Genomic DNA, 24,703 nt, shown 5'->3' with positions numbered 1-24,703 from the left:
TTTGCGGTTGTTGGTGTACAGATGTCTTATAATGGAGAAGATATGTTTTGGTACCCGACGGGATACTGAGCGTAACCACTGGGACAAGTTGGCAGGAGTGGCAGCATCACATCTAGCATTCATTTTGTTTTTTTTTTTGATGTTTAAATATTAGTGTACTCTGTGTGTGTGTGTGTGTGTGTGTGTGTGTGTGTGTGTGTGTGTGTGTGTGTGTGTGTGTGTGTGTGTGTGTGTGTGTGTTGATGCTTACTCAGAGTTCGAGAAGGATGGCAGGTGCTATTCTATTCAAAATCTCGTGAGAATGTAATTGGAGATTTGATGACCTTATCACCTTCGCCCCCCTGTGTGCCACCATGTAATGTTAAACCCAGGACAGACCAGACCCGCTCCTCTAAAGTCCTGTCAGTAGTTTGGTCTGGGTGATTTATTGTCTTCCGCTTGTCTTCTAATGACATTGTGACCCTGAGATTATATAGCATTTAGCTGCAGGGACTTTTTTTTTTTTTTTTTAGCGAGGCTCCAGGAATGGAAATACTCATCAGAGAAACATTCACATGAAGTTTTGTACATTCCTGATGCCCAGAGGATGAATATCAATAACCTTTGGTTCACATATTCCTGAGCAGATGTGGGTGAATATCACTGCCTCATACAGCCTCTGGTAGGTCTGCTGTACACAGTGTTGTCCCGTGGAAACAAAACCAAATTAGTGACTGCTGGTCAAGTTTATGATGAGGAGCTGCACCTGTCAAGTGGCTTTCTCTCTCCGTGTCCCTTGATTGATGTTTTTATTGGAGAACTTTCAGACAGATGGCTACACAGAATGTCTTTGGTCCCACGCTGTATCACGTTTCTCTCATGGAGATGATCTTAAATCACTCCACAACCTGCCTTATTTATACTGAGGTCCAGGTGGTGTGTTTGTGCAAAGTAATGGAGGGCTTGATGGCGACGGTTTGTAGGAAAAACAGTTACGTTTGAATTTGTGTGCGTCTGCCCCTGCTTAATGATAATATACCTGCCTTCCTCATGTCCACGCTAATCCAACACTTTTATCTCTGTTCTGCCTGAAGGAGCTCCAGACAGCATGTTGAGTTCAAACGCTCTGCAGGCGGAAGAGACCCAACTGTGCTTCCATGGGAGGCTTGGCACGTATCTGGAGTATGTTTGATGAGAAGAGCAGTTTTAGTACTTTTTGGGAGGCAGATACTAAAACAACATGAGCAGAGTTGATAAGTAAATAATTACTGGTTAGGTTTATTTTTATGAACTAACAGGAAACATGTTTCCTTTATCCCGTGTTTCCGCATCAGCTCTTTTGTTTCAGTTCATACCAGCCTGAACTGAAAAGCAATCACAGCAGTTTGATGATGGGATTTGCTGATTTTCCAATTTGTACTTAAGGCTACCTTTGCTAGTAGTTTGAAATCCTGCCTGTTAAATTATTCAAGTTGAGAGATGTGATTCCCCCCCCCCCCTGTTATTTTCTAATCTCTGCTGGAGGCTGGAGCTGAGGAGGAGGGCAGTGAGTCTTTGTGTGGAGGGTCACGATCTTTCACCTGCTGCTGGCAGGTCGCAGGCAGGAGCTGAAGCGTGAAGGAGTCGACAAGAGACGGATGAGCAGAGGATGAAGGGAAGAGAAGTAGAAAAAGATGGCAAAGGGGGAAGTTAATGGGAAAAGATAAAAAGTTCAATTACTCTTCAGCTGTTGTTTCTTTCAACACTTTGAGAGATTGATTGTCGGTTTTGGTGCGTAGATTGTTCCTTGCCAGCCTCCAGCATATGGATGGCAACAACTGTGACTTACACAGGCTTCAGAGTCTCGAGTTAAATGTAAGCAAACTCGACTGAACATCAACAACGCTGTAATAGTGCCGAGATAAGCAGTAAAGGAACACTCGTTCCGCCTTGAGAGACTTCCGGTTTTCTATCAACACCTCGCTTTGTGCAACTAGTTTTAAATTGAGCTTCTTCACAGATACATACAGGGTGCACACTCCTTCACATAAATCTTTGCATTGTGCAAAAACGTTGTACTAAAAGTTGTTGACCTTTTGTGAATAATGAGAACACATTTTGAATAATGGGAAATGCTGCCTCTTTCAGAGATTATAGAACCTGTAATTTTCTCATTACCTGCCGTGAGAGGAGATGCAAACAATGAATCTGGCAGACTGACATGCAAAGTATGCCCTTTCACATGCAAAGGTGTGTGGCAGCCAGACAGGGTACAGCCTGGCACAGGTAGAAATGTCAGACAAGGACACAGAGTTGCCTGCATCATGCTTGTTACAATCATTCATCTCTCTCTAAAGGTGAAAAGAGCTTTACATACACCCATTTTGGTCATCATCCATGTTCATGTTTATTTGGGAATGTTCTGATTTGTTTTGTGTGTTTTCAAAAGATTTGTCCTGTTGCCTCGATGGATGCGCTTGTTCTGCTGTGACTGCTGCTTCCTGTTGTAATTTCCAAAATATCTGTCATTGTGTGTGTATGTCTTATGCGTGCGTGTCGCAGCACAGAAAGCTTGATGGATATCACCATGTGTTTCCTGTTATACTCAGGTGTGTATGTGTGTGCGTGCACTTTTGTGGCTGCTTGTGTGTCTTCACATCCAGCCCATGTTTCCGTGGCCCAGACTGCAGCAGGGATGGGACATGCAGAGACCTGCTTTGTGCTGAACAGAGATATTTTTGGACGGTTGTGTTGCTGCGAGACAGTCTGCCAAAGGAACTTCCTTCTCAAAACCAAATGATTTTTTTTTTTTTTTTTTTTTTTTTCAAGGTCTGGGTGGTTGGGTCGCTTTCTATTCATAGTGTAGAACTTTGTTTACAGTATGAGAGCAGTGCAGACTGACAGTGACAAAATGACCAGGTTTACTTGCAACACCTGCAGGAAAATAGTTCACTGCGCATGAGATTAGACGATGGAAGATTCTGTAGAGGTTAGGATGTCCTCTGTCAAGAGTTAATCTCAAATAAAACTGACATAACCTCCTTACGTTAGGAATACATACAGATAAACCACATAGAGAACCTTGACCTCATCTGTACAGGGGAACAGACTCGCATGTGCACACACAAGTAAACACACACACACACACACACACACACACACACACACACACACACACACACACACACACACACACACACACACACACACACACACGCGCATGAACAAAATCAATCACGAACATAAAATTGGCCAAGCATAGTGCTGACAGAGTCATTGTTTTATTCTTTCATCATGAACTAAAGTGGGACGGCAGCAGATCAGTGTTCTACATGCAAAAACTCTGAGGAAGGTCATGGTCAATTTAGGTTATAGTTTTGGTCGTTTGTAGCCTCGGGAGGCAGCCATCCTATACCTCCATGTTGACTTAGAGATACAGGAAGACTTGTGTTTCCATGGTAATAATATTAGCAGTACCACTTTAAAGCAATTATTTATTTCCCAAGCAAAACTGTCCATCAAACACATACCTTCAATCTAATTTCAACAGTAGCCTGAATTATTTCTTTCAGTGTTCACCCTGTTTTTGGGGTGTTCTTTTTGAAATTCCTTTTTGTTTGCAATGTGTATCATGCTTTAATACGTAATTTTGCCTTTGATAATTGTGCTGACTGCAGGGTTCTTTTTTTAGTTGCTATTTTCCTCTCAAAATATTTTTGTTGTTGTTGCTGAAGTTTGTAGTAAAATGTCCTCAATCTTCTCATTTATGTTTTACTATTGGAGTGAACATAGCTACTCACACATCGGTCATAAGCAATTTGTATACAAGAAGCATAACGTATTCAAAAGTCACTAAATTCCATCCTGAGTTCATAGCAAATCAGTCGTCCACGTCTGAAGATGTTTTGTGGGCTGATGTTGCCATTAAATGTGATGACATTTACTTTCAGTGCAAAAATGGCACAGGTCACCCCATTTTTTTTTTAGGTCAGAGCTGGTATGTTTGTGAGAGTGTGTGTGTCTGTCTCTGGTCTGAATCAGAGAAAATGCCACAGATGGGCTGATACACTTTTACTGAAGGCACAAGTGACCTGAGCAGTCAGAGGAATACATATACACCCACACACACTTCGTGCATCGACTTCATGTGACATGAAGTGTGTGTGGGCATATTTGTGCATAATACACTGTTTGTCACAACCCATTTTGTGCATCTGATAACACAGATGGGAGCTCATATTTGTTCAGCCGGGAAAGACATTCCAGGAGACTTACCTATAGGCTGTGATTTAAGTGCATGTGTCTGCTTGAGCTTTTCTATGCTACTAACCACTACTTAAAGTACTTTCGAGATCTGCTGTAAAAACATGTTTCACCTAATTACAAGGTTCTTGTCAGGGAGAGGGAAAGTCTGGCCCACTGACTTTAACATTTGGTATAAAGTACAAATGGTAACCTTAGAAAATACCTTAATGTGTGGCTTCAGAACAACTTTAATACCCACCTACTTGAACAGGAACTGTTCTTCAGGGAGAGATTACCAAGAATGTAGTTACACATGTAGTACAAGGGCAGATATTACTAACTGCTCATTGCATGGTTATTTTACACTGTGTCAGGATGCAAAGATTGCAGCTTGAAAATAATGCTTGCATTAGATGCCTTGTATTTGTGTGGGTTTTCCTGCGTATTGGCGTTGTTGCATGCCCACTTGCTTATATTTTCATCCAGGGGAGTCGACCGGTGGCATTGCTGGTCTCCGAGTTGGTCCACCACTGTTCTGTTCAAAATCTATTGCATGGAAATTTCAAAACCCTTTTTTCTGACCTAATGTTAAATACATTTGTTCACGATCGCTAAACATCAGAAGTTTTGGGCCTTCACTTTCAAACAGCTAACAGTTTGAGTTACAGCTGTTAGCTTGTCTGGAGACTCTGCATCGTCCTGTTTTATGAGTTAAATTCACTTGAAGGAGTGCTCTGTGGTGGCCTGAGCACGTTCTGCCTTCTCATACAGTATTGTGCAACCTTCAAACTCATCGGATACACTTGAAAGCACATGGTGATGAATATGACACCATGACTTCAGTCCTTAATTCCTGCACATTTCCTGACAGCAACAGCGTGCTTGATGTATTCATTGCACTGATTTTGCAAAGGGTTACCTCGTGCACTTGCCTGTCGCTCCCTGCAGGTTGTGACCGTGTAAACTAAAGGCTAAAAGGTTGGAGGTCAGGGGCAGTGTGAGACTGAAATACTTGAGCTTTGAATGCAGCAGGCTAATTCCAGATTGCATGAAAGGAATCCTAAAAGTAGTGTCTATATATGGGAATGGAGCTCTGTTGACACACTCACTAATTGTATAGTGTCTGTAGATGCTATCACTGCAAGGGTCTGTAAACATTATCAGGAGCTGAATGTAGTGCTTTGTGTTTTTTTGCTGAGTGCGTCTCGATCTCTATCTGCAGCCTGCACTCAATGTCAAACTGATTCTGTGTATGAAGGGAAAGAAAATCTTTCTTATCAAGTGGCTCAATGTGACACTTTGTTCTACGTGTTCGGGTGTGTGTACCTGGTGTGTTCCTGTTGGGGGTTCAAGGTTCAATTTATTCATCCATTAAATTATTATTATTATTATTTCATAGCTGCTCTACTTGTGCGATGAAGCAGCATTAAGCCAAGTTCCCATGCTAGCATTGACAACAGGCCCTCATGGGGCTTTTTCTTCTCACTTCCTCATGTTCGTCAGTAAAATAGTCCTGCTGTAATGGTCCATCGGATGTTGCCCGCTGGGGGAGACAGAGAAGAAGAAGAAGAAGAAGAAGAGGGAGAATGCCCAGATGGGTCGGAGGTCACCAGCTCACCAGACCCAAAGAATGTCCCATGACAACCAGTGACATTTTTATGCCAGTCATGCAGATTCTTTGCTAAATTTGTTGAGCGCTGAAGTGGGAAACTATCTGGACATGAATGTTGTGGTTGAAAATAAATTCTTTTAGTTTTATTTAGATATCCACTCAGTCCTCGATTGGCATTGGGAACCTGCTGAGGAATGATGCAGTGTATGTGTATTTCAATTCTAAAATCATTTGTGAATTCCCCTAATTTCCCAGTGCTGAAGGCAGGTCAGTCACTGTTTTACCTCAAAACTGAGATGTCATCGGGTATGAATAAAACAGATTAAAGTCTGATGACTGAAGATAAAGCAATGCATGTGTCAAGGGGGGGTTTGTGGGGAGATTATACTTTCTGTTTCACTGGCTCACTGCTCATAACTTACAAAACCACTACCATTTGTTCGTGCAATGTATAATATTCCACATTAATTACATTTCTTAGTAATAGGTAAAACAACATTAACTGTTTTCTTTATGATGGTTGTAGAGGAGCCCTCAGTATTTGCAAGGAAATAAGATGATTTTTGGATGACATTTAACATGGCATCTAATGATAAATGGCTGCACTTATATAAATATATTGTACAATGTACAGTTTGCCTCTCATTCACCTAATAATGCCAAAGTGCCTGTCTGACCATCAGGAATAATCTGGAGTGTCAGAAAGAATGTGCAGGGGATCAAAACGCCAACCCTGTGATGAGTGGATGACCCACTAAATTATCTTTATATATGTCTTTGGATTTTTAAGTGTGCATTTTGAAGTGTGAGAAAAAGACAAGAGAATAATGTGACTGTCTTTAAGCTTGTGCTAAACTAGAAAAAGAAGTTTGAATAACCAAACTGCTATGAATCCCAAAAATTAGTCACCCATCTGTTGTTTACAAAGTGCCTCATGTTACAGTTCATTTAGAGTCACAGCTCTTTGGCTCCAGGCTTAAGGAGAGAGATTTTCACTTTTTTGACAATTTGAAAACCAGATTTGAATTTTTACAGTGCGTGGTGTTCCACTTAACATCCACTAAATAATGAGTCCACCAGAAACTTGTAGGTTGAACCAGAATGTGAATGTGTGCCATTGTATTGTTGGCCTCAGTGCCTCCCTCCTCACCAGTGTCCTCAAGGCCCCTTCTATGTGGCTACCTTCTTTCCTCTCTGATTTTGTTATGTCTGCAGTCCCCTCAAATACCCTGAACTATTTCTGGCATCTGCTCATTTCAATGTACATGTGAAAGGCACTGTCAAGTAAAAGAGCCAGAGTGCAAGAGAAGAAGAGTGGATGTGAGTCAGGCGGCTTGTTAAACACTAACAAAAATAAAAGCCGTGGTGAGGAAGTTGGCAAATTACAACTAACAAACGTTTTTTTTTAGCTCCTGTATTAAATTAGAAACTTAACCAGCTCAGCCTTATGAGACCAAAAATAACACAAATAAATTTTTGTTTTGGGCATACACTTGCAAATCTGCATCTTTTGGTTTGCTGACTGGGGTTTTTCGGAGCAGCTGAGTGGAGTGAACAGCTGTATTTGGACGTAGCCGAAGGCTCTACCAGCTCAAACGTCAGGGTGTGACCTCTGGGTCAAACCAACTGTCTATGCTGGAGGGGTGTAGGAAGTGCTCCTTTACTGTCTATCACCTCGCTCACATACTTGTACCTCATTTGTTTCTTAGAAACAGTCAGGTAACCAACAACAGGCTGTCAAAGGCACTGTCAAATATATTACGACTGTGGAATGAAGATATGTTTTTTTACAACTTGTTAATGTACAGAGCACTAAAACGGTAATGATAATGCTGTAAATTTATGAGGTAACTTATTACAGAGAATTGCCCTTGAGCACTGATGTGTGTCTGCTGTCAAGGTGTAAAAGACAAGTACTCTGACAGCAGCAGAACACAATTATAGTAATAATAATAATTTAAAAAAAAGTCCTAACATTTTTGAAAGGAGGTTTTTGATGCAGTTTTTCTGATCATATTGGTTAAAGTTTCAGTTGTTGATTGGATTATTGTGTGAACGTAGAATATGTACAGCAGCACCCTGTCGAAGAAGGACCAACCTTAGCTCAATAGAGAGTGATTAGTAAGCATATTAACTCTCCCTCCCTGACAAGGATGTAGATTCAGAGACTGCTGGTTGATGCTGAGGTGGAAGTGGGTATTTTGAAATGCTCGTTGAGCGGTTTAGCAGCAGCCGTGTCATGATCAAAAAGATATCTTAGATATATTGTGATGAACCAACAGAATTATTTCCTGAATCTGCAACACAGCCTCACTTTTCACCGTGATACGTAAAGTTTGGAAACATGGTTAAGGTTTGCTCTGCCACACTGAAGGATGGACCAATCTGTGTCCTGTGGGGGTGGCCAAGAGAGATGATGTTGAAATGTAATTCAGAAAACGAACGGTAGCGATACTTGCACATATTGAGGAATTGAAGCTGGAGTCTTCACACTCTTCTCACAAGGGGGAAGAACTTCTGCTTTTTACAGCGTGGTGAATTTCAGGGTACATTATATGGTGGTCAATGCCAATTTGTTAAAGGCTGTTCCAACAGTTTGAAATTAAACCCGAGGTCTGAGGGTTAGGATGCAACGATGTGAAACGATCTCCAGTGGATCTATTCACAAAGTGAGTTTCGATCTGGTAATTTGCGGCTACAACTTGTTTCCCTCAGGTGTCTAAAAAGAAGCTATTGCAGATTTAGGACTAAAAAACACATTGGACACATTTCCTTCAGCCATGTTTTCTTGCTGACTGGACTCTTCTGATTTTTGCTGACATATTGTGTTCTTTCATTTATGTCAACAATGACTTTAGCAGGGTCAAGAAATTTATCATACCATTGCTCCATAGCACCACTAGTGGTCCAAAATGTCATTGGGTACCTTTAATAATTAGCTCATGATATTAAAGCTTGATAGAAGACAGGGGTAAAGGTTAAAGGCCGGCCTGTAGGACCTCATCATGCACACACAGACACACACCTGGTCAGCCTCCAGCTCTTGACTTAACAGTAGCTCCTCGTTGTCATCTCCATTCCTGTGTTTAGCAGATCTGTTAGCGCTCAGCACGTTCAACCACGGAGTGACACACTGATTGTAATAAGGAGAATTCCTCAGAGACAGAGGTACAGGGATATCTGTAAAGTAAAAAGCTAGACTGTGACCGATCCTGGACTTTCCGCACTGATCCGACATTCAGGGGAGAACGGTGTAGCTATAAGCTATGTCTTTGTGTACTTGTCAATTTGTGTATGCCTAAAGAGTCCAGAGGGGGGGCCATGAAGTGGAGTTTTTGTGTGTGTGTGTGTGTGGGGAGGGCCGGGGGGGGGGGGGTGGCCTTCACCCTATACGATACCATAGCATGAACAGGCTGCGAACATAAAAGTAATTTATTTCACTGGCAGAGAAAAGAGAGAATTCACCCCCTCCTTCCTCGAGCTTTCTTTTTCTCCTGTGCTCCCCCTTCATCCAGCTCTCCCACTCAGCAGCTGTTCCTCTCACTTTCCACCCTCCCTCCACCCCACCCTGCGCCCCTGCATGCTCACCCCCCAACCCCTCTCCAGCCCCAGTGTGATGGCTTTGTTTTATTGTTAGTGCAGCGTTTGGCAGGGAAGCCCCCGTCTGGAGTGGGGCGGGGGTCCGACTCCCTCCGAACGCCGGGTGTAGCGGCGTGGACGCCCAGATAAGCAGAGGATTAGTGGAGGCAGTTGAACATTTGGTTTCTAAATGAGCTTCATGAGGATTTTGAGATGTTAGTTTTGGCTCTCCACCAGCAATTTTTAACACCTGTTTCAGACGTGAATTTAAAACACATTTTTCTCTGCTAACATTGCAGATATGGAAGTTTCCACAATTTTGCACTTGTTTTTAAGTTATAGTCCAATGCATTTGTTTTACTGTGCCAAAAAGCCTAAGTTAAATGTTTTAGGAATATAAAGTTTGTGTACCTCGCACCTCTTTATTACCCAAACCAGGAAAAAAAACATCTCAAAAGCTTAAACTGCAGCTGTTGCAGCTGACTAGGTGTTTTACATTTTTCTATAAACCATATTTTAATGGTTTGCTTGGCTTAGAAAAACATGTATCATGTTTCATCTCCTCACTGGAGTCCCAGATCTGTAACGTTGCTTTCAAATGGACCAGAAAAAAATCCCCACTCAAGGACAGGAAACAAACAACATTTATTTGCGGTGTTGACAAACGGCTGTTTCCTGTACAGAGCAGAAAATATGTAGAGTGAGCAACAAGTCCGGGGCAGCTTCTATTGAAAGCCAAAAAGTACAGCACCCTCATGAAAACATCAAGGATGTGCATTTATCCTCTAACCGCCAATCAGTGTGAATATAATCCTCAGGGAGATGGGAAGAGCCGCAGGGTGTATTTTTTTGTTTATGTGTGTGTTTAAGGAGGATGTGGCACTTTTTGGTGGTGTTGATCTGGTTTTACAGACCATTTATATATTATTTCCTAACAAAATGCCTCTATCAAAAGGTCCGAGATCAAATTTTGAAATGTTTGAGATTATTTAGCAAAATCACTGGATTTCAAAGGTTTTTTCTGTCTTCTCTTGTTATTATTTTACTAACTGTGGAAACAATCTTAGAGAAAGTCTTTAAGTCAAATTTGATGTCAATTTAAGAAAAGAAACTTGCAGATGGTGTAAATTGCCTTTTAGATTGCAAGCTTTATTTTACCATGTACCTGGATCTGATTTACAGATGTCTGTGGTGGGAAGGTTGGTCAGTGGTTTGAAAATGAAACCATCCTGGTTTCCTGTACCCCGACTCTGCCACACCACTGTACCCCCGTGGCTCCTCGCTGGTGGAGAGTCGGGAAGATAATGATCTGGGCTGTTTACCCTGTAGAGGCCATTTTGTCCAGTTCCTGTCTTCATGGGAAATTACAGCTAAGAAGGAACTGCGGTGATTTTAGAATTAAGGGAATCGGAGTTTATTAAGTGTGTCCGCGCATATTTTGTTGAGGAGCCATTGTGTCAATCTGCAAATCCTGCAGCGTCTGTACAGCTAGCCGACTTGCTGTTTGTGTGCATGTGGGTCGCTACATGAATCTTCAGCAGCTGTTAGGAGCACACAGCCTCTGGGCCATGAAGGTTATGAGCTGTCCAGTGGGTTTTTAAAGGCCCTTACTGACTTCCTGTTGTATTAAAGCTGACATGAAACAGACAAGCTGTAATGAGCTCTCATCTCCAGCACTGAACCAAATGTCAAACTGTGCCAGTAGAAATCACAGGCTTGTGTGCAGGCGCAATGCATGTTTGTGTGTGTGTGTGTGTGTGTGTGTGTGTGTGTGTGTGTGTGTGTGTGTGTGTGTGTGTGTGTGTGTGTGTGTGTGTGTGTGTGTGTGTGTGTGTGTGTGGTCAGCCACATATATGGACTGGCCATTGTGCTCTTGGCCCTCAGCAGATGTGGTCTGAACAATGAGCTGGATAAATAAAAGGAAGTGGTGTATAAATAGCCTCTTACTTCTGCATGAGTGGACTTTGTGAGTGTGTGATCCTGTTTGATGTGAATGAATTGTACTTTAGGAAGTTACACTGCATTGAGCACTCCACAGGTGCTTTTTGCTAAACTATCAAACAGTTGTAAATTCCCAACACACCAATATTTCTTATAACTCAGATTTTTTTTTTGCCTGCTGTGTCTCTTTTTTCCCCGAAAGAATCGTTCAATTTTTCATCTCCACCTATCATCAATGCGATGTAAAAACTTTGCAGTCCTTCCTACGCACCTGCAAGCAGCTTTTAATGAGCTGTGAAGTTCAGTTAGAAACCCATCTCTAAATCACATCCCGGTGAAGTACTCAGGGAGACCAATGCTAAAAATACTGGAGCCTCCTTCCTCTTCCATCCAACTCTCTCCTTGTATCCAGGCCACATTTAGACCAGCGCCATACTGAGGGTCATTTCACATCTCACCCATGTTCATACTATTGTTTTCTTGCTGTCACTTTTGCCTGCAGGCTTCTTTGTGAGGATTACCTTAGCCAGCAGTATGACTGACACACACACACACACACACACACACACACACACACACACACACACACACACACACACACACACACACACACACACACACACACACACACACACACACACACACACACACACACACACACACACACACACACACACACACACACACACACACACACACACACACACACACACATACAGATCCACTGTGCCAGGTACTAATGTAGATTGCAGTGAATATACAATCGTTTTTTTTTAATTTTTTTAGAGTTGACGGTACATAAAATAAAAATGTTCAACTAATGACCACTGAAACGATGTCAAGATTGTAAAATGAACATATTTATTGAAAATCCATTAGTTTCAGAAACGTTATGTCAGAACTAGGGTCCTGAAATATTGTGATGTACATTTTTCTACTGTTATCTATACTTCAGTGATGACTAAATAATAATCAACAGGCAAAATCCCCAAATAATCATTAGTATGAGCCTTATTATTAATAATAATCCTCTAAACGCATATCATGCATTGTATTAGATAAGTTTTGATATTGTAGAAGGTGTCACTGTTTTACATTAACATAAAACACAGTTTTAGTCTTGTTTAAATGACAATCTAAATATTAGTTCTCCTTGAGATGGAGCTCTTTTCTCTCTCGTCCTAGATCCTCAGTTCTGTTACAGCTCCATTGGGACCTGTATGTGTGTGTGTGTGTGTGTGTGTGTGTGTGTGTGTGTGTGTGTGTGTGTGTGTGTGTGTGTGTGTGTGTGTGTGTGTGTGTGTGTGTGCGTGCGTGTGTGTGTGTGTGTGTGTGTGTGTGTGTGTGTGTGCGTGTGCACGCGTGTGTGCGTGTGTTGGATGTTGGGGGTCTGTCCTGGGCTCGGGCGGCTGGATGTTGTCATTGAAGTCACTGATGGCCTATATTAGCAGCACACTTCACTGAGACACGATGCAGGTGGCGAACACTGCAGTGAACCTGAAGACAGATAACAACAGAAAGACGGCGCGAGATGAATAACGGTGGAGTTACAATGAAGGACTGAGACAAAACTGAATGAAATCTATGGCAGTATCTCACGGTTCCTTTAAGGTTCTTTTGCCTGGGTCTTTTCATATGTTGAGAATTGATGCAGATGAGTTTTAGCTTTTGATGCAGCACAAACATATCAGTTTCAACTGTGTCAGCAGATAGAGATTACTTGTTTACATCAGTTCCAGCTGCTGATTCTGACTTCATGATGACATCTTCCCGATTACACACATGGTAACACAATACAGCATCACACTGCCATTTAAAACAGTTTGAAAATACTGATGTTCATTTTATATTTGCCAGTACAACACAGTTAAAGCAAAAGTCTGTGGTTTTATCCATCGTACCTCTCCATCTTCTTAAATTGCAGCTCTATAAGCATTGTAGAATCATTGGTTATGTACACATTTAATCACAGCCTGGACAGTAAACTCAATGACACTGAAGCACTGTGGAAGCCTAATGGCAGTAGAATGATTTATAATGCAAATTTCTTCCACCCCCAAAACATCTTATAGACCGATGTGTCAGATCATAAACTCTGACTTTTTATTAATTGAAACATCCCACACACTGTCAATCACTTTTAATGACCTGCGTTTTACCTGATGAAGGTCTGAGGGCTGATATATGCTAAATAAAGACATTACAAGAGTTCAGCAGTGTGCAGAATTTTTAGTTCAAGCACATATTATTTGGAAATCATTCTCTCCGTTGTGCAGTCAGTCTGAATCAACTCTCTATTGCTCTCTCTATTCAAATGCAGAAACCACAAATAATAAAGTTCTCCAAAACTTCCCCAGTTACCACAGTTTAAAAGCTCCAGTATTGTTTACCTCAACATTTTCATATTTTTTTGTAAGTAGGAGACTGTTGCTTTGCACACTATCTTCCTCTTCATTTCTGTAGGGTGTTGAAAGTGCTGTGTCAGGATGTCTGTGGGTGCTTCAGTGTTTATGGGGCCCATCTTCGTCTTGGTCACATCTGGGTCTAGTTAAGACCTGTCACTAACATCTGGACTTACTGTAAACACGAGGGTAGAAGCTTTTTCTAGTTCCACTGGCTTTTAAATTTTTTTTTATTTGGTTGGACTGTGTTGTGTGACATATTTCTAACCTCTGTGTCTAGCTGTTATTAAAGCAACACGTGACCTCGTAGTTCTTCTGTCATCATAGCCCACAGCAGCACTTCACCATCAGCTGGACCACAGTTTACTCCTCATACAGTAGCTTACAGTCAACAAGCTGCAGCAGGAGTCGACTTCTGCCTCGATCCAGCAACAGATTGTTGAAAAAAAAACACAGGCCGAGGATGTTGCTAAGCAACTATTACAAAACTGCTGTGCAAATATTTGGAACAAATATCACGCTAATCTCTTGACCAATGCATAACTCAGACTGCATTAGCAGGACTCATCTATATAGCCTTTACTTTCAATGGACACAGTGTGCAGATAATCCAGTGCCAGTTTATCCTTTGTAATTTTGTATAAAATGTATTCAACACAAGCTTTAAAGTGTGCTGGTAAAATGCAGGGACGCAGTCATTAGTTCAGTTTCGACAGAATGAAACAAATCGAATGCATACAACACCTGCATTGTGCCCACATAGAAACTTTCAAAGAGAACAGATTACTTATGTTTATAATTGGCCTAAACTCCTGTTTTACCTGAGATTTGTTTCATGTTAACATTTTTAGTTTTTGTATTTAGTTAAGTGCCTGAAAGCAGATCTGTGAGGCTGTTGTGAAAAGCTTTTATTTATTTTTACAAAGTTCACCAAGTTGAGTTTCTTCTCTTGGAGGGACTTATATGATCAGCATGGATTTTTCCGCCTATTTGAAAAGGCTCAATGCACATTGGCGAAGCCTCGGTTTGGGGCTTACGCCTAATTTTTGGCTTACTGGATACAAAACCCACAATTTACTTTATTATGGTGGGGGTCAGAGGGTCAGAAAGAGAAAGAGAGAGAGACAGACAGATATGAAGGAAAGTGATGGCTGAAAAAAGAGTTAAAGAGAAAATTAAAGGAAAGGACTGGAAAAGGACAAAACAGGGAAGCATTACATGGAGACAGACGGCTGACACTCGGAGGGAGAGGGGGGGGGGTGCTGTTTGGGAGAAGAGCGATTTTCTTTTGGTACTGTAAATAATAGCCCCTGCTTGAGTTGGACGGCTTTCATGGCTCCTTTTGTGTGCAGTGACATCTTAGGTTCCCAAAGAGAGGAGAGGGCCGGAGAGGGCTCGGCTTCCAGGGTTTTCACTGGCATGGGAAAGGCAGAGTATTAGCCCAATATGAATATGAGAGAAAATAAATCCTCCACAGGTCAAAGGGAACCTGCCAACACGCACTCCTGGCTCTTTATCCTCCTCAAACCCACATAAGCACACATGCCGGCATACACAGAACGTGGCGCCTGCACACACATCAGCACTTCCCCATCGACTGGAGTCAAATGCAGACAGCTTTACTCTCCTCTGCTTTATCTCAGTCTGAGCAATAATGTGTGTTCGGCTCAACTTCTGACGAGAGCAGTCCAGCGGTCGAGTTGTGGCTTCTTCTCTGTTTTTAACTGTAATGTAAAGCTTTTAATCTTAATGCCAAACACATGCACTCACTGAGATGTCCCATTCATATATTTATAGCAGGGTGCATATATCAGTTACATGTTTAAAAACCACACCAAGAAGTAGTATTTCAATCAAAGTTTGTGTGCATTTCAGAGCTGCCAGCGCAACGTGGTGATGACTTCTTCAAAAAGTTACAATCATGCTGATGATGAGACTTTTTACACTGGGATGCAAGTTATTATGACCAGCTGCTGAGCATGCCAAATACAGTCCTTGTTTTTTCCCCCGATAGTTTCTTTCTCTAGGACAAATATTGGTCGTCCGTTTGGGTGTAGCAGGACTGCTACATGATGTCAGTCACCACCAGGGTGAATCTAAGGAAACTAGCCGGTCACAGTCCTTAAATACATCTGACCTTATAGCTGGCTGCCTTTTAAAGATACAGTTTTATAATAAAAAAAAAAAAATGTCAAAGTCCAACCCTGTTGTTCTCTTAGATATTTATTTCCATTCAAATGGGATTTTAGGTGACTTGCTAACCTGCCATTCAAATAAACCAGCATTCAGGGATAAGAGTGTGGGTCGTAATAGCTAGCAGAGAAATGTCATGGGTAGGACATCAGTTGGCTAATTGATTCGTTTCTCCATTCATCTTCATCTAACAATGTAGGTGAGGGAGGTGTGGCTCCAAGAAAATAGTCCTCCGCAGCTTTGTATTTCTTTGGATTAGCTGAGCCACGCACACTTTTGTTTTTATTCAATCAAATCTGGAGGAAAACTATTTCAATCTCCCTCTTATACCCGCATATTTATTTTACACTTATAAGTTCACGTTACTGGAGATATAAAAACTGCCTTTAAACCATGCCCGCAAATATGTGTTAAATACAAGAAAATACAAGATGATGTGATATTTGTGTGTGTGTGTGTGTGTGTGTGTGTGTGTGTGTGTGTGTGTGTGTGTGTGTGTGTGTGTGTGTGTGTGTGTGTGTGTGTGTGTGTGTGTGTGTGTGTGTAAGCTTGTTTTTTTTTTTTTAAAGCATCTTGGACACATACACCGAGAGTGACATCAGAGTAGCGACGATACTAAACAAACAAGTAAATGAATGAACTCATTATCATTTCTTCTGTTGTCAATTTCATAACTTTGGGAAATTCCTGCCTCGAAGAGATAAAAGCACAATTTACGATGACGCTTCGGTGACAAAGCCCATCACGAGTATGAATCACCTGCATGATGATGATGTCACATCCTGTTTGGTTCCCTCATCTGTAAACAAGCAGATTACGACAGGCAGGAAATGGTTTTGGGAAAAGGAGGAGGGGGGGGTGACCTTCCTGTTGTTACAGTAGTTTCTCTGCATTTTGCATTTACACTTTAATTCAGTCAGTGTCGGTTTTCCTGTAGGAGAAAACATCTGTCTGTCAACACTCAAGTGATCCCTTGATGTCCACGAGTTGCTACAGACAAAAATATATTGACCTTTCTCCTCTTTCCATTTTATTTAGCATTTCTGGCTTTGATTAGCAGGCACTCCCAGGAATAGGATATGAGGGGTTTCCTTTCAATAATCACCCAGTTAAATGTAGCTCATGACATCAGTGCAGGCTTTTACTTGACCGACATCCTTTAAGCATCTTGTTGTGATGCAAAGTGAATATTTTCATTGTTGATCAATCTTGTGCTTAATTTTGTGATGGATTGTTTCAGAGTTTGGTCCATGAAATTTCAGAACTGGTAAAAAAACAACAACAACAGCAATAGCAATAAATACAGCTTCACTCGTATAAATAACTTTTTTTTTCAGACCAACAATCCAAAATCAGGTACGAAACAGGTAACAAGCAGAAGCAGCAAATTTAGTATTTTTTTAGAAGACATTTGGTATTTTTTTCTTCAAAATATTACTTCTAATAAGTAAGTGATCATCTAAATCGCTCCTGATTTATTTTATAATCGGTTAATTGATTATTCAACAAAATATTTCAGGTCTGCTATTAATTATTATTATTTTTCATGTGAAAGCAGACCTTACTCAGTCCAATACAATTACAAAATAAGAATAAATATTAAGGACTTTTTCAGCCCTAAAATGTTGTTTTGACCAAATTTGTTTATTGACTTTGGTTACTTTAGTCGACTTTTCTGTGTGTGACCAGCTACCTGACACTTTCAGTAATCTCCACCTCCTTGTCTTCCAAGTAGGATAAACCTAATGATAGGAGCGGGCAGTTGGCAGTAGGTTATCAGCTTGTTTTTCCTCAGGCGCGGTGCTATCATCTGGCATTGTCTGTCCATGTTTTAAAGTGAAAGGTGTGCTGTTCAGTTATAAAGGCACGGCACGGTCGTTGTGGGTTTTCCAGGTTAACAGAACAGCAGCCAGTTACTGACCCATATCAGCTCTGTTTGTATGGTGACTGGTCAGTGCAACAGTAGGTCACATACAGCAGGGGTCAAAAAAGTTCGCTCCAATTTATTGATGCATACTAAAAGTCCCTGCACTCTCAAATCATATTTTTTAAGAAGATTTAGGTCATTAGTGATAACTCTGTTTTAGCCAGTTCCTTATCAAAGGTCAGTGTTTGCCACCATCTGCAATTGCTGCAGCACCACGTGCAGTTTTGTTTTCCCTGGAAAAACCTCATACTGGTGAAAATGTGGAAGTGAGAAAGTGTGTGTGTGTTGAGCTCCTTTATCAATCCCAGGAAGCCTTGCTACCAGGAGGCAGGAACAACCGCCACTGGCTCCGAGAGCAGGGACTTTCCTCCATCCTGCTCTATTAGGATGCAGAACAATGACCAAATTACCCTCTCTCTCACACACACACACACACACACACACACACACACACACACACACACACACACACACACACACACACACACACACACACACACACACACACACACACACACAATGACAACTGGCTTGGATATTTGCTGTGTGTGCTCATACAGACTGGTTCACAGCAGGTTGCACTTCGAGCTACAAGCCCTGAAATCTCTGCTCTGTAGTTGTTTTTTGAGGAGCCGAACCTTTTACCCTGACCTCGACCTCCCGCATCCTAGAAGCTCTAAATATCGAAAGTGACACTGAGAAGTAAAGAACAAAAAAGTGGCTTAAAAAGAGGCTCTTCACTGCTGCAGTGCACAATGTGTCCCAGTTATTGGTGTGTTTTTGGGGTTAGACGCGTCGGCTCATCTTTGGGCTGCCCTCCTTTTTCTTTCATCCTCTGCATCAGCTCGGTGTCACCCACCCACACTCCTTTTCTGCTAATCACCATCATCTCACATTAGCTCTTGATCACTGCTGCTCCTTTTTCTTATTAATCTCTCGGTGTGTTGACAGTTTGATTGACAGCTCCTCTTGCTTTTTCCACTGTAATTTCTGCCACTTGTGTCATCTGCACTGCTGGCTCCTCTCCAGTTCTTGCGGCGATCCCACACCACAAAGTGAGAGAGAGGGAGAGAGAGCAAGGGCCTGGTTTTGGAAAGAGGGGAGAGAGACTAGTCTTGCAGCAGTAATTGGTCAGGAAGTGGGCTGCTTGGATGTGCGAGCTCTTCCCTCTCCCCGTCTCTCCCCCTCCCCTCCCAGTGGGCAGTCAGTTCCGTTGCATTTTGCTTCCATCTGTTCCCCCCTTCGCTCTTTTTCTCTCAGCGTCTCTCTTTCTCTCTGAGCTGACCTCGTACTGTAGAGGTGTGGACCACGAACCGGGCCGCCTTGACATGAGCCGTACCTACCTCCCTAAGTCAGTCAGCGTCTCTGAGATAGTGTGAAACTAATGTCTAATGCCTGGACATGGATCTAACCTGTGAAAGGATACTGGGATACCAGCAGCTGAGGAAAGGTTAATTGTGGGAATGGTCTCTGAGGTGAGTGACAGGTTGTCATTGTCATTACAAGCTGTAAACGGACACAGAGCATGACATAGTTTATTGATGCTTACTTTTTTTTTTTTACTTTAAATGGGGCCTTACCTCTGTCTGTCTGCTCTCACAGCATGCTCAGACATTACATTGTTTTCCTTGTTAAAATGCCAGGTCTTTATTTAATCGTAATTGCAGAGGCTGCTCCCAACATAAAACCAGTCTGACCGGCAATTATACCGCCTAGAGTTTCAATTTAGCATCGCTCTAATGGCACCTTTACCCGCTTGTCCAATTAGACAGCATGGCAGCCTGCTGTCGTTCGTTTCTGTTTGAGTTTGGGAGACGCTGACCACTACGTTTGTGGTAACGGAGTGTGTGTGTGGTGAACGGCGGATGTGTATCTAAGAGGATGATCAACATGACGGAGTGTTTTTATTGCCCTGTCTTTTAAATATAACGTGATTTAGCAGTGTTTTCAGTGCATTTTAAATAAACTGTAAGGTTAGAAATATTATTACAAGAATTTGGTAAAGTCATCGACGTATTACCGCTTTACCAGATGTGTCCAGTTTTTACAGGGGAGGTTTGACAACGAACACTGGAAACACACAAACAACAACATACAAATACACAAAGTTGAGTTATTTTATTGTAATTCAATACACTAACTCAAACTCTGACCAAAGTTTGTGGCGTGTGCGTGTGCGTATGTGCGTGTGTGTGTACATGCGTGTTCTCCTTTGTGGTGTGTCCTCATTTGAGGAGCCCTAACTGGAGCACACAGCCTCTGAGGGACACCGATTTACAGACAATCTGGGATGGACTCATTTGTTTTCATGTAAAACTTTATCATTCCAATTTCTGGCCTGATTGTTTTTGTCACTTGATTTGTGGTTGTTTACGTTTTGTTTTTTTACTGGTTGCTGCTTTCGTGGTTTTTAGGTCAAAATGTATGTATTTTTGGTTTAAGGTCTTGCCTAAGAAGAACATGTTGTTCTCAATTATAAAGTTAACAAAAACAACAATTTCAAAATATTCTTTTGTATTTTAATTGTATCTATAATTTGGGCTTTAAAGCAACAATGAAATAAGTATTCCTATCAAGCAAATTGCTATATATCAAAGAAATGGTATTGTTAATATGGTGTCAGTAGTTTATATATTATTTTGGTTTAGATCATGTGTTTCCTTAAAGGGAGAAAAGTCCCCCTGTCTGGTCTCTTTTCCTGGAGCGGGACCCCCGTCCTGCATTTTAATCTGAGGCCAAACACAGCTTCCTCCGTATATCCGTCACACAGGCTCATGCACTCACTCAGCGCACAATAACTCTGTATATACACAACACACGCGCACACACACACACACACACACACACACACACACACACACACACACACACACACACACACACACACACACACACACACACACACACACACACTGCAGCTCTGCACACTGATCTCCCTTCAGTTTCAAAGCCACAGTGCACAAACAATTTGTTTCTCTCTGACAAAGAAGGTACATGTTAGCAATTTATTGCTCCGTGTAGTTGATGCATAAAGAAATATCTGTCTGCAACAGCCAAATATTGTTAGTATAACCTGATCATAAAGTAAAGGAAATAACACGTATTATTCCTGTAGGCCACCTGTTTTTCTGCTCCTTCATCTTCTCTCTTCCTCCTGCTGGTTGGCTTATTGTCATTTATCTGCCTCTGTTGATGTACGTAGTTGAGTACTGACATTATCTCCTATCGGAAATACTTTTCCTGGGTTCTGCCGCGGCCGTGGTGCCACCCGGCTCTATCATTAGCTGCGGCTGTTGTTGACGTTGTCGTTTTTGACGTAGCAGCTGTAGTTATTTCTGTGTCGCTGTTGTTGTTTAGTCTGCTTCAACAGCTTCAACAGCGAAGACGGCTCCTTGTTTTCCTGAACAGCTCCTCCGGACAGTTTTTGAGGGATTCCTTCTCTTATATAAGCTCCAACTGGTGCCTCAGTCAGATTTCTGGCCGGCAAGAGTTTGAAATTCCTGGACTTGTCCTGGCACTGTGAGCGGACTGCTGCCTCAGGGAATACCGCCGGGAATCTGGAAGCCTCATAAATCTGGAAAAGTGGGAAAATCAATATAGCATATTCAATTTAATCGGGACTTTAGATTTGACTCTACTAGTTAAATAAATTAGTCCCAGTACTGCAAATGTTAGAAGTTTCTTGTTTGTTCTAAGATGCTAGAAATCTGACGGTGATTTTATCACAACCCGGCTCAAGGCTGGACTACAAGTGGGAGAGTCCACACACAAATCCAAAGACAAAAGAGTGTTTATTAAATCGAACTGAGCAACTTAGAACAAAATGTGGGAATGTGAGGTGTCAGGGATGTAAGCATGTGTGGATGGGTGAAGAGAGAATGGAAGTGTAAATTGAAATAACAAAAGCAAATGAGTCCAAATTTAAGTCATGTGGTCGGCGTCCATGTTTCTCAGCAGAGGAACAGAAAGATCAATCACAGGAAGGCAGACCTTTTATACTCTCAGGCCACTCCCTCCTCCGGTACAAGCAACCAACAGGACGGACCTCTTACAACTGCCCCTGCTACAAAACACACAGGGGGAGAGTTGAAGTAATGAGGAGAGATAGAGAGGTCGAGCGAGAGAGAGAGACGCACCCACAGGGAGAGACGGAGATAGAGGGCCATCACAATTTATTGAATTTGATGATGAACTGGACAGGCAGGCCTTGTTCCAGTTGCTGCACCACATCACTAACTGGAAAACAATTTGTCTTATCATGCGGTGTGACGAGGACAGTCGGATGCGTCACTAAATCCCGTTAAATCTCTCCAGGTCGGTCTGATGTTGCAAACTGGTGCTGTTCAGTCAGACTGTATTAAGCAACGGTCTGTTTGAATACCTCTGAATTACAGCCCACATGTCATATTTGTTCAGAGAATCAAATACTGTTCATCTGGTGTTGTGCATGACGACGGTTGCCTACAACAGTTAGAGAAACAGTTGACAAATCAGAGCTTCATAGGAGGAATTAGTGAGAGGAAAGTTGTCTTCCTACGCAGCTAGATAACCTCTAAGGTACAATCATGAAAAACAACAACAGAAAACTGGCAACAAGCGTGAATGAGACTGATGTGCATGTACAAGCTGCTGTATGTTGACTAAGAATTAAGTCTGACTGTAATGAGACCTCCTGAGGTTTTTCTACGTTGCCTTCTTACTGCAACCAACCAACCGAAAGTTTGGCATGTTGTTTGTTTGCACTTTTTGGCACATGTTGCCAAAACACAAAAGATATAATCTGTCTACTAATGCACTTTAGAAGTGCTGCCAGGTAGATATTGTTATCTTCAATTAGAACAATTAGTGCCATGCAAGTTATTTCCCCCATTTAAAGGGTTTGTGCTAAGGTAAGCTACCCTGCTGTCTGTGAAATAGATCTGCTCATCTTCACATCAACCTTCTGCCAGGATGCATATAAACATGCAGAGCACTTTATTGGGAACACTTGTGCAGTCTGGTGTGATCCAGTACAGGAGCTCTCTCATAGATTCCTCTTTTAAATGGCTTATGCACTTTCAGTTTTTGTTGACATAATGCTCCTTTATGTATATTATTGAGGTCCCATTGGGCCCCTTTTATGTATGTTAAGGCAGTGAGCAAAAGAATCATAAAATTGCTTATAAAGCATATATCACTAAATGGTAAAGAGCTCCTTTCCTTTAAAGTTGTCATTTAGAAAATACTGACTGGTTAGATTGAAACAAAGCGAAATGTTCCCCACACCAACACAGAATTGTATGACACTTAAATCATAGCTGCCATTGCAAAAAAAAAGGCATTTAAAAAACACATGCCTTCTTGGCTTTAAATTTCACTAAATGTTAACACCTTGTAGATTTAGTTAAGATCTTCAACAGCCTCAAAAAGAGAGACTGCCCTGACAAGAAAAACAACAGCATCAGCTGTTTTCGCAAGTGCCCAAAAAGGACATTTGTTTTCACTGGTGACAAAGCTTTCAAACAGCAGGAGCTCAGGAGGAAGTCAGCTCATGTTAATATAGACAACGAAACATAACACTGGACTTTAACATAAGATACCGCCATTTGTTTCATTCATTTCCAACTATGACCCTTTTTTTTTTTAAACAACCGTTCCCTAACCTTGACCACAAGATTTGTATTACTATAACCATGATGAGAAAGGTCTCCTTACCTTAATAAGGAGCCTAAACCATGAACCTCACATCATCTTAACCACAGCAGTGTCACATCAAACAAAAGGACACATTTTTCATCTGTGATTCGTAACACAGATTTTTGGAAAGCAGTGAGAAATCAGATGAGAAAACAATTCCATGTGTTGTTCAATAGGATAGAGACGAACAACTAAACTGTAGTTTCATTTGGAAGTCATGTTGAATACAGAATATACAGTTTCAGAGAGTGATTTTCAAGGGGGACAAAACTGTCTGTTAAGGGGTTAATGAAGAGCTCCGGCGGCAAGAAGAAAAGATTTAAGTGTTGGTGACTGAAAGAAAGAAAGAGTGTGTATGTGTCTGCCGACGATCCATCTCAGCAATGACAAAGACAGACAGGGTCATACAAGGAGGGGGAAACTGTATATGAATGACCCCTCCACCCACAAACTCCTGTCATTAGTCACAGTCTCTCTCACTCTCCCAATCTATTTCTCTCTATATTCTCAGTTTACTCTCCCGCGTTTCCACAGAAACACTCAGACTTCACTTTAAACTGTGGACAGCTGAGAAAATGAAGAAGCTTGTCAGGCTGCCTCGAGCTGAGGATTTCACACGCATGCCAAACACACACATTAACTCACACACACACACATGCACACACGCATGCATACACGCACACAGACTATGCTTGCAGCAATAACAACCATCAAATTAGTTCTCCACCTCTCTCCGCCTGTAGCCCTCCTCCTTCCAGGACTTGCTTAAGTGGTCGCGGACAGTTTTTATTTCTGATCACACACAATTTCACACACTATTTTCCAGAGGCTGTGGTCTTTAAAGTCTTGAGTTTACAATGCGGTTGCAAAGCAAATGATTGTGTGTGTGTGTGTGTGTCAGTGCATGCGCGCACCAGTAAAAGTTGAAAAGAGTGTGTGTGAACCCTGTGCCCTCCCTCAGTGTTTGCACTGCCCAAGTGTTATGAGGAATGGAGTGGTTTATTGACAATAAGCATTTTCTTCCTTCTTTGCCTCCCTCTTTCTCTCTCCCTCACTGTCTTCCTACATGCCACTCGGCCATGACAATGAATGCCTCGTTGTTGTCATAGTGACCACTACAGCGCCAAGGCCCCGATCATCTTGGCAACCTCACAGACTCTCAAACCTTCC

At 41.8% G+C, this 24,703-nt stretch overlaps 1 protein-coding gene across 1 annotated transcript in view; it reads left to right on the top strand.

Annotated features, from left to right (window-relative positions):
• Positions 1 to 19,012: 19,012 nt before the first annotated feature.
• The window catches only part of LOC138633755 (pleckstrin homology domain-containing family G member 1), a 43,160-nt gene continuing 37,469 nt past the window's right edge, over positions 19,013 to 24,703 (top strand). Inside the window, exon 1 of the mRNA XM_069720167.1 lies at positions 19,013 to 19,332. The gene's annotated coding sequence lies outside the window, so the exon portion shown is untranslated. The remainder of the gene's footprint in view (positions 19,333 to 24,703) is intronic.

Source organism: Brachyistius frenatus, unplaced genomic scaffold (genome assembly GCF_029030835.1).
Source record: "Brachyistius frenatus isolate BFR_SWC_R1_liver_20210118 unplaced genomic scaffold, ASM2903083v1 Contig_235, whole genome shotgun sequence".
Taxonomy (NCBI): domain Eukaryota; kingdom Metazoa; phylum Chordata; class Actinopteri; family Embiotocidae; genus Brachyistius; species Brachyistius frenatus.
The sequence above is the reverse complement of the archived record's forward strand: the minus strand, read 5'-3'. Positions and strand labels throughout refer to the sequence as shown.